Source organism: Anthonomus grandis, chromosome 22 (assembly GCF_022605725.1).
Source record: "Anthonomus grandis grandis chromosome 22, icAntGran1.3, whole genome shotgun sequence".
NCBI lineage: Eukaryota > Metazoa > Arthropoda > Insecta > Coleoptera > Curculionidae > Anthonomus > Anthonomus grandis.
This window is the reverse complement of record NC_065567.1, coordinates 23,678,115-23,688,246: the sequence shown is the minus strand read 5'-3', so window position 1 is coordinate 23,688,246 and position 10,132 is coordinate 23,678,115.

The following is a 10,132-nucleotide window of genomic DNA, read 5'->3' as shown; positions in this document are numbered from 1 at the left end:
AAAAATTTTTAAATTGGGGCCCTATACAAGTACATGGTTAAGGAATTATTGGGGTCTATTTAAGTAAATAAAAATCCTTTATTCTAATTACAGAGCCTCTATATTTCGCCACTAATTTATAGCTTCATCAGGAGGAAAGCTAAAAAACACTATTAAATTGTCAAACTACCAAATACATATTGAAAAAGGACGAACATGATTCTTTTCAAAATCAATAAAATACTCGCAATTTGAAAATAAATTGGAGAATTAAAAGCGACATATACATTTTAAATACACAAAAAAGGACTCGGTTTACATTTTGATGGTTAAAATTATAATAAATAAAATATACAAAGTGCAAAGTTTCCTGGAATAAAGTAAAAAATCACGTTAAACGTACTTATCTAGACACGAAAGAAAATGTCAATTTTTCTTCTAGACACTGCTTTTCCTATTGATATTTGAAGGTCTAGAGTTAAATGTCTGGAAAAGTACTTAAAATGTGAAAAGTCATTTTCAACGCCTGGAAGTTAGAAGAAATCATGTCGAATTTTCTATTAAATGCATAAAAATTATTAACAATTTTCTTAAAATTTCCCGGGAGTCTTCAATTTTGCCCCGATTTTTACCTCGATTCCGTTTACATTCTAGAATGCTTGATAAGATTCATGCAGTTTGTCTGCTCTTATACTAGGTCACAGAAATCAATTTATCTAGGTTTAAATAATTTATAATGTAGTAGTAGTAGTAGTAGTATTGGTGTCAAACCGGTATGTTTTCCTGGACTTCGAACATCACTTTAACTGCCTGGAAACGATGGAAATAATGTACTATTTCCATACATCACTTCTCTCTTAAATTTCACAGCATATCACCGCTCTTTCAAGCTTCCCTATGTGCCTGGAAGAGACAGAAATATTTTACTAACTGCAAGTAATTTTTTTTGAATTTTCCATTAGTCTTTCAGGCTTTCCTGGACCTGGGACATCTCCTCAACTGCCTGGATTTTATAAAAATAATATCCTATTTCCAGGAATCACTTTTCTAATCTTAAATTTCACAGAACATGAATATCTTTTAAGCTTCCCTGTATGCCTGAAGGAGACTAAAATATGTTATTAATTTCAGGCAGGTAATAGAGTGATTCTTTAATTAAAATTACTTTCAACTGCCTGGAATAATTAATTAATTACTGCATTTTAAATTAAAATCGTTTTGTAATTACATTGGTGTTTAGATCAGGCAGGAATACTACTGATGCTGCATGTAATTCTTTCGACGACATTTATGAAATGGTGTCTGCAGCTGTATTTTGTGACTTGGCCAAAGCTTTCGATTGTGTCAGTCATGTTGTAATGCTGTGGAAGCTTGAACAATATAGTTTCCTGGACTTAGGACTACTTAGGTAGGTCAAATGCCTGGAATAAAATAACTGAAATTTATCGCCAACTATTGTCAAACTTTTGGAAGGCATGCAAAATTACACAGAAAAGTCTGGAAGGCATAAAAAAATTAAAATTCCTGAATATTATAGAATTTGCTATCGAATGTCTAATAAAATTACGTCAAATGCATTGAAAAAATAAGGTAGTTTAATTTCTAGATATAAAATAGAATATTCGTCCAAAAGGTTAAAAAGTTATTGAAAATCCTTTTGAAATTATGTCAAACGCCCTGTTAATGCCCTGTTTGTTTTCTTCCAGGAAATTAGAATTCTTCCAGAGAGTTTTAAAGAAATTACAGAGTTTTTTTAAATAAATATCACTGTTACGAAAGGTATTAATATAACATAATATAAATACAGTACTTGCAATAAATACAGTAGTGCAAAAAGCTGGAATTCATTTGTAATATGTAAAAATAGCCAAACACTTTTCTGCTCTTGTAAAAAATATTTACACTGATACCTACCTACATTAAGATATTACAAATAATTAATTTATTTTTTCTCGTATTTTTTTTATGCAAAAAAGTCGACAATATTTGGCACGTAATCGATAAATAATATTAGCAAATACAGCCTAGGCGGTAATTTGTGGCAATTAAGGCCCGGTCAGGCATGCTGTGAATAGACTTTTATTCACTTGTTATTAATTAGAGAAAGGTTACATGTGCCGCACACACATTATTTAATTATTAGTTACGATAACATAATATAATAATTTATATTATTTGAATGGAAATGTTATATATAAAGCTACAGTTTTTTAAAGGGTGTTTGGATAAATTTGTGTGCAAAATATCACATTTTTTTTTACAACATGCATATGCTTCGTCTGGCCTTAATTTACTCAAATTAACGTATAAATAATCTAAATTAAATATTTTCAAGTAAGTTTGCTTTCGCTTGCGGGTTGCTTATTTTCAGAACGTTTTGTTTAAATTATGATTCTGACATGAATTATTAATAACAGGCATTTGAAAAAAAAAAATATTTTGTTCCAGGCGTTCCTTTCCCGATAGCACCATTTGTCCAAATAATCCAAAATTAGTCCAATTATGGACACTTATCGCCAATTTTGAAAATCCAATGGATTACCGTTTTAGGATGGGTATGGATTTTTAAAAAAGCATTAAAAGTGCATTTGCAACGATTGATCTATTTTGTTGGGGTCTTTATGTTGTTTTCATTGTGTATTAGAACTGAAAGTACAATCAGAGCTTTCAAAATGTTTAAAACAACGGTTAATAACAAATAAATACTAATTAATAAAATAAATTTGCAAGGGTTGATGTATTTCAAATAATTTTCACACAGCGATTAAAGTCGTTTGACACGACTACTTTTTTGTATAAATTTTGGAGGTCTAAAACAAAAAAAAAATTAAGTTTGAAATATGGACGCAAGGCGAATTATGGTGTTTAATTAATTTATGTTGTTTTTGTTATTAGTCCAACAGAACTGAATTAAAGGGTAGAAATAAGAAAATTGATTTTTTTCGAAATCGAATTAAACAGCCGCTTGCTCGCATCACTTACAACACGAAAACACAGGTTAAAATGGGATTCGAGCAGAACTAAGGAAATGAGAGCCCTTTGAAAATTCGGAAAAAATCATTTTTCGACTTCGTTTTTGATCCCAAAAATGGGCTCTAAAAATACGATTTCTCGGCTAATATAAGATCTACGACCTTGCGGATGGTGTCGTTGGATTCAGAAGGACGTAACTAAGTCAAAACCGTTGGAATTTTCCGAATAGTGCCCACAGAAGCCGCGATATCCACCTTTAAACTTTGGGATTTTTCATTTTTCGGGTACATCGTCCCGTATCGAGTTTTTCCACTAAAAATGGATTTTTTTCGAAATCAAACTAACTATACTAAGAAATTAACTAATTCCAGAACTAAGGGAATGAGAGCACTTGAACCAAATACGTTTAAATAAGGAGGAAACTATACCGCCTGTTGCAGACGATATACCCAAACGTCGTTTAAATCGCCAAAAACTAGGCAATCCGCTATACTCACAATTGAGAATGTTATTTTGAATTAGTCATTATGAGTGATCGTGTCGAGTCGTAGTTTTAGAATCCCAGTGATGGTTTAAATTTAAAAACAATGTCAATGAAAAAAATCATTTTTCACACGTCAAACGTCAACTTTAAAAAAAACGGGAAAACGTTCGGGAAATGTCGCGAAAATGTATCGCATGTCGTTTCCGCGTACTTTGATCGTGTTTTCCCCGGTTCATCCCGTTTTTAATGGTGAGTTTTCGGTGTTTCTTGTTTTGTGTGTGCAGTATACATTTTGCGTCTTATATTTTTCTAATTACTGATTTTTGTCGATTTAATTTGAATTTTAATTAAAAGAGTGTTTTTTTTAATTATTTCCCTTTTATTTGGAGTTCAGGATTGTAAGTATATATGAACCTAAAAGCGTCGATAAATTGTTATACTTAATGTTTTCTGTTTAGATCAGTAGTTTCAGCCATTACATTAAGTCAGGAGTCTGGAGACGGAAATAGGGCTGAGATAATCTGGATTGGAACAGGTGAGGAAACTTTTTTTTACTCTTTTACCTTTTTTTGTATTTACTTTTTCAGTTTAAAATTTATTAAAACCCTTGAAATTGGAAGTAAGGCACACGATTAGATAGGGGCAGGTGAGTTTATTGAATAATTTTCGAAATAATAAAAAAAATTTTATGTTGCTTTATTTAGCATTCAAACACTTTCCTACGAACTAGTAGAGCTTTCTCAGATTTTCCTTTGGATACTCATTATCCTGGGAATATTCTCCAATATTTTATTTATCTCTGCAATTTCCCAATTTTCTAAAGTTTTTTCATATTCACACTTTTTGTTTTAAATTAGATCCCCTTTCCGTACATATAATTTTCATGAAAATAGGTGGGAAATTACGGAATTTATTCCTGTTTTTCTATGCTTAATTTGGCACATTTTTTCATATTTAATTTTTACCCTGAAAATTGATTTTTGATTGAAATTGAGAATTCGATTTTTCCACCTTTTTCTATATCATCGTTTCATTTTCATAATAAGGTTTGGATGGTCTACAAATATTGTTTTTCTCCTTTAAATTGTCAAATTAAACCCGAAAAACACAACTTCATTCCCATACTCTTCTAATTTTCGGACTAAGATAGGGTTATATAAATGAGAATTCGACTTTTCCACCTATTTTGTATATCAGCATTTAATTTTCTAAACAGTGTTTAAGTCGCCTGAAAATAGTTTTTTTTTTTAAATTGATTTTTTTCGAACATAATTAGTTCTAGCGGCTTGCTCCCATCACGGGTTGGTTATAACGGGATTCGAGCAGAACTAAGGGAATAAGAGCACTTTGAAAATTCGGAAAAAGTCATTTTTGGACCTCTATGCATTACATTAAACTAAAGGACTATATTTTTATTCAATACTTCCAGTATTGTCTATAAACGTATAGACATATTTAAGATCATATTGCATATTCAGCACAACGACTCTAACAAAGCAATTTAAAAAAAAATCATTTTAATTTGTGTTCCACACTTCACTCAATTTATTAACATGCCTATTAATTCACGTATAGCCAGATAACTGATTGATGCAATGTCTAACTAATTCACCCCTTTCTTCTCTCCTATAAATGAAAATGCTCAAAAATATATATGACATTTCATAATTCAGTTTCCTCATCACTCTACATATAATACGGAAATTTAAAGATTATAAACGGTTTTTATGACAGATAAACCGTTCGAGGAGCAAGAACAATAATTTTAAAGTGACCTCTTGATCCAGCCCAAATGATTAATCGTACATTTGGTTGAATTCCGTTATTCCAGTTGGTACAGAAGTAGGCATCAGATCCGAATTTATATTGTGTTTCGGGAGGGATGGTGCTCGCGCGTGCCGTATCCGTCTAAGCCGGAGTGTAATGAAACCGTAACCGAGACTTATAACTTTGTTTTCCGTGTGGCCGAGCCTTGTGATCTGGACTGAGAATAGAACGGCGTTGTATGCTTTGATGAAATTGCATTCCTGTGCAGATTTCCGTAAGCGAATGAGGGGTGCGACGCCACGCCAAGCCAAAAGCCAGCAGGGCTCAGGCACTTTTGCAAAAGCAACAGTTACTTTCGTCGTCGGATTTGTTTCGGTCCGGGGTGAGGGCGGACCGTGCGAACTTATACGTTCCTATACGATCCGATCTTATAAAAGAGAGAGAGATGATTTGTTTCATGAAAAAAAAGAGTGAAGAGTGACTATTATTAACCTACTTCACCTTTTTTTTGGCACTGGTTAAGTCATCTGGCCAGCATCTCTCTTATGATAAAATAGGGACAAAACAAATAAATTAAAAAAAATCAGTTCAAATTTAAAACCAATTATATTTTAATAATAATCTTTGTTTAGCAAACTTTGGCTTAAACAATCTTTTTTCCAACCAATAGTTTTCCAGAAAAAAAATAAAAACTAAAGTTATGAGCATTTTTTTAAGAGTAAACTTTTGGGTAATTTGGGTATAACTTTTTCCAGGTACATTTTTTAAAAAGGTTTTAAAGGAGTTTTTTTATGGTTTTTAGGTGAATAATACATATACGGATAAAAAATTAAATTTTTTTTCCAAATTTTTTTATCCTAAAATTTTTCCAATTTCTGAAAAATCCTCCATTACTCCTTTATTTTAAGATTTAAAGCTAAATGTTACTGTATTCAAATTATTTTATTTTTGATCGGGATTCCAATGCTTGAAGAAAATTTTCTGTATTCCCATCAGTTTTAGAAAAAATTAGAAAAAACTGTTTCGATGTTTTTCCCAATTTTCTGGAAACCTTATAGACTTAAAATTTATTTTTCTATTAGATCTAATGCGAATTTTCATTCCAGATAACTTTTGTTTAAATAATGTATTTCTCCGATTGTGAATTTTTCAAAAAAGTTTTATAACACTTTGTTGAACCTTTTTGGTTGATCTATCAATTTTCAAAAAAAAAAATTTTTACTATTTTTCATTCAAAATTTTTCAAATTTTTCAAAAATCCTTCATAACTTCTTGATTTTACGATTTTTGACTAAATATAATTCAATATGGTTTGTTCTATTTTCGAAAAGGAATTTAATACTAAAAAAAAATTTTCTCTATTCCCTACAGTGTTTGAGATAATCAGGACAATATGTTTCAAGGTTTTTCCAATTTTCTGGAAAACTATTAGACTAATTGACTATTTTTTTATTGCACCTGAAGTGCAGTGATATTCTAAACAACTTTTGTTCCAACAATTTCTTTTTCCAACCAATAGTTTTCCAGACAAAAAATAAAAACCAAAATTATAAGCATTTTCCTATGGCTATCCCTTTGGATTTTTGAAGGAAGACTTATTGGGAAATTTGAGTATATTTCCAGAAAATTTGTCAATTTCTAGAAAAAATAAAATTTTCGAAAAAAAAAATCTGTTCCTATTTTTCAAAAATCCTCCATAACTTTTTGATTTTGCAATTTTCAACTAAATATTATTCTGTATGATTTATTCTATTTTCGATAAGGAATCTAATGCTAAATGACAATTTTCGATATTTCTAATAGTTTCTCAGAAAATGATAAAAGAGGTTTTTCTCAATTTTCTTTCTTGTAAAACTATTGGACAGAGCATTTTTGCCAAAACTCCGTTAATTTTCCACCGATTTCCATGAATAAATCATAAAAAAGGATTTTTAATTTCAAATAAAAAATGTATTTATAAAAATTTCTATTTATTCAATAGTTTTCTAGTTAATAGAAAATTGTTCAGGAACAAAATATTTTCGCTATAAGTCTCTTAATATTTCACTGATTTTTATAAAAATTAGATCACAACAAAGAATTTTTAATTCCAAATAAAAAAATGTCTATTAATTTAATAGAGTTTAAGTTAACTGAAATTAAAAAAAAATGTCTAGGAACAAATTATTTTGACCATAATTTCCCATCGATTTTGATAAAAAATTGATGGTAAAAAAGGATACTTAATTTTAAATAAAAGATGTAGTTATAAAAATTTCTCTTTATCCAATAGTTTTTATGTTAAGAGAAAATTTTAAAAAATCCCTTTAAAAATAACTCATTGATTTTCATGAAGAATAGATCATGATAAAGGATCCTTAATTTCAAGCAAATAATTTATTTATAAAAATTTCCATTAATAGCCTCAGTAGGTCCAGAGCATATTGGCATCTAAATATACAATCAGCAGTCTACAATGTATTCTATAATTTCAAAAATAAAAGAATTTATTTCCCTTAATATACACCCCTGGCCAATTGAGGTCGTGCGTGCGTAAAAATTCTTGTGAGTGACCAGGCTACATAGATAAAATAAAGTGTTTATATAAATTATAGAAACAATCTAAATAAAATAATTAATGAACAAAAGTTTAAATATTACAAAGCCCAAATAAATTCTCATCAACTTGATTTTAAAAAGATATACCCTAAGGAACAATCTGGAAACAGATGTTCAGGATGATAATAATGAATCCTTTACTAACAAAAAAGAAATGGCTAACTACTGCAACCAATTTTTTGTTAATATAGAGAAAACTATGGCCAGTAAAATAAAATCTCCAAGCAATATTTTCAAACTAAAGTATAGATCACTGAACTCAATGTTTTTAACACCTGTTTGTAGAAATGAAATTATTGAACATATAAATTCACTGAAAAACAACTGTTAGCCTGGTTATAATGGAATACAAACCGAAATCATAAAAATATTTCACCTGTGTATGATTAATCCATTAATACAGATAATCAATCTTATATTTACATCGGGCACTCAGTTGTTACTCCCATCTGTAAAGCTGGTGAAAGATCAAAAATAACAAATTTTCGTCCAATTAGTGTGATTACAAATTTTGCCAAAATGTTTGAATAATGCCTAAAAGAGCGAATGTCTAAATTCTTGTCTATTATTAACATTTTATCCAAAAACCAAAAAAAGTACCAATCGCGAAAAATCGCCAAAAATCACCCTGCACACTGGCTATTCTCAAAACCACCCATGGCAACGAAAACGGCGATTTTCGTTAAAAAAAGACCTTTTTATAATCGAAATTTAACTACTAAAACCAATTGGAATCGGTCCAGAATTTATCTTAATCTGTTCCTTAAGCTTTCTACTATTTTTCCATGTACAAATCATAAGGTAAAAACCTTTTTTTATACCTTAAAACATGGTCTGAATATGGTCGATTTTGACGTCTACGCGCGATTTTATTGCTGACTTTTACGGCGTCAACGTGAATGAATCGGCTCGGACTTGCTTCCTAATTTCATTGATAAAATGCTTAAAATAGCTCAGAACTTCTTGAAATTGGTATGGAATTATTCAAGAGACTCTGGACAATCCGAATATGTGCATATCTTTTATTAAATCCGGTTTTTTTAGCCGTGATAATTCGGCAAAATTTTGACGTTTTAGAATTTACCGTGTATTATTACAATATTTATGCGCACAGTGGTCTATACAAGGCATTTTGCTAGAGAAATATTACAATACAGTGGGTCCTAATGATAAAAAAAATGTAATCGGGATTTAATGTGTATTATTATTTTATGTGGAATTTTTTTTTTAACTTTGTTGTCATTTGTTCGTTTTGAATGAAATTTGGTATTTGAGGTTTATTTAGGATACAATTGTTGATTTATCAAATTTTTGAAGTATTGAGTTTTAAGGTCACGTGACTATTAAAACTTTTTTCTTATTTGTCCGATTTTATTAAAATTTGGTATTTTGGGGTTTGTTTAGGAAATAATTATTGATTTTTAACAAATTTTCGAATTATTGGGTTTTAAAGTCACGTGACAATCAAAAGTGAAACTTGGTATTTGAGGTTTATTTTGGATAAAATTTTTTAATTTTTATAAAGTTTTGAAAAATTGTGTTTATTTATTGCTTAACGAGTTTTTAAAGTACCCAAGAAATCAATAATTACAATATTCTAGTAACTAAAAATTAAGATATGCATATGCCAATAAGAGACTAATTATTTTATTTCTTCTAGAAACTCCAGTTAGAAAAATGTCAATATCTTAAGTTTTAGGTTAGGGATTTTAATAATTTTTTCAGTAATTACTTTAGGAGTCCTTAAAGTATCCAAGAACTCAATCATTCTAACATTTTAGCCACTAGAATTCAAGATATTCAGTTGCCAATAAGAGACAAATTACTTTATTTCTTTTAGGAACTCCAGTAAAAAGAATGTCAATATTTCGATATTTAATGTATGGATTTCAATAATTTTTTTAGTAAATAATTGTAAAACTCTTGGAGTATCCCAAAAATCAATATTTACAACATTTTAGCTACTATAAATCAAGATATTCAGTGGCCAATACGAGACAAATTAATTTATGTATTCCAGGTACTCCGGTGAAAAAAATATCAATATTTTGACATTTAGTGTATGCATTTCAATGATTTTTTCAGTAGTTATTTAAAAAGTTCTTGGAGCATCTTAAAAATCAATAGTTACAACAATATAGCTACTATAAATCAAGATATTCAGTGGCCAATACGAGACAAATTATTTTATTTATTCCAGGCACTCCGGTGAAAAAAATATCAATATTTTGACATTTAGTGTATGCATTTCAATGATTTTCTCAGTAGTTATTTGAAAAGTCCTTGGAGCATCTTAAAAATCATTAGTTACAACAATATAGCTACTAGAAA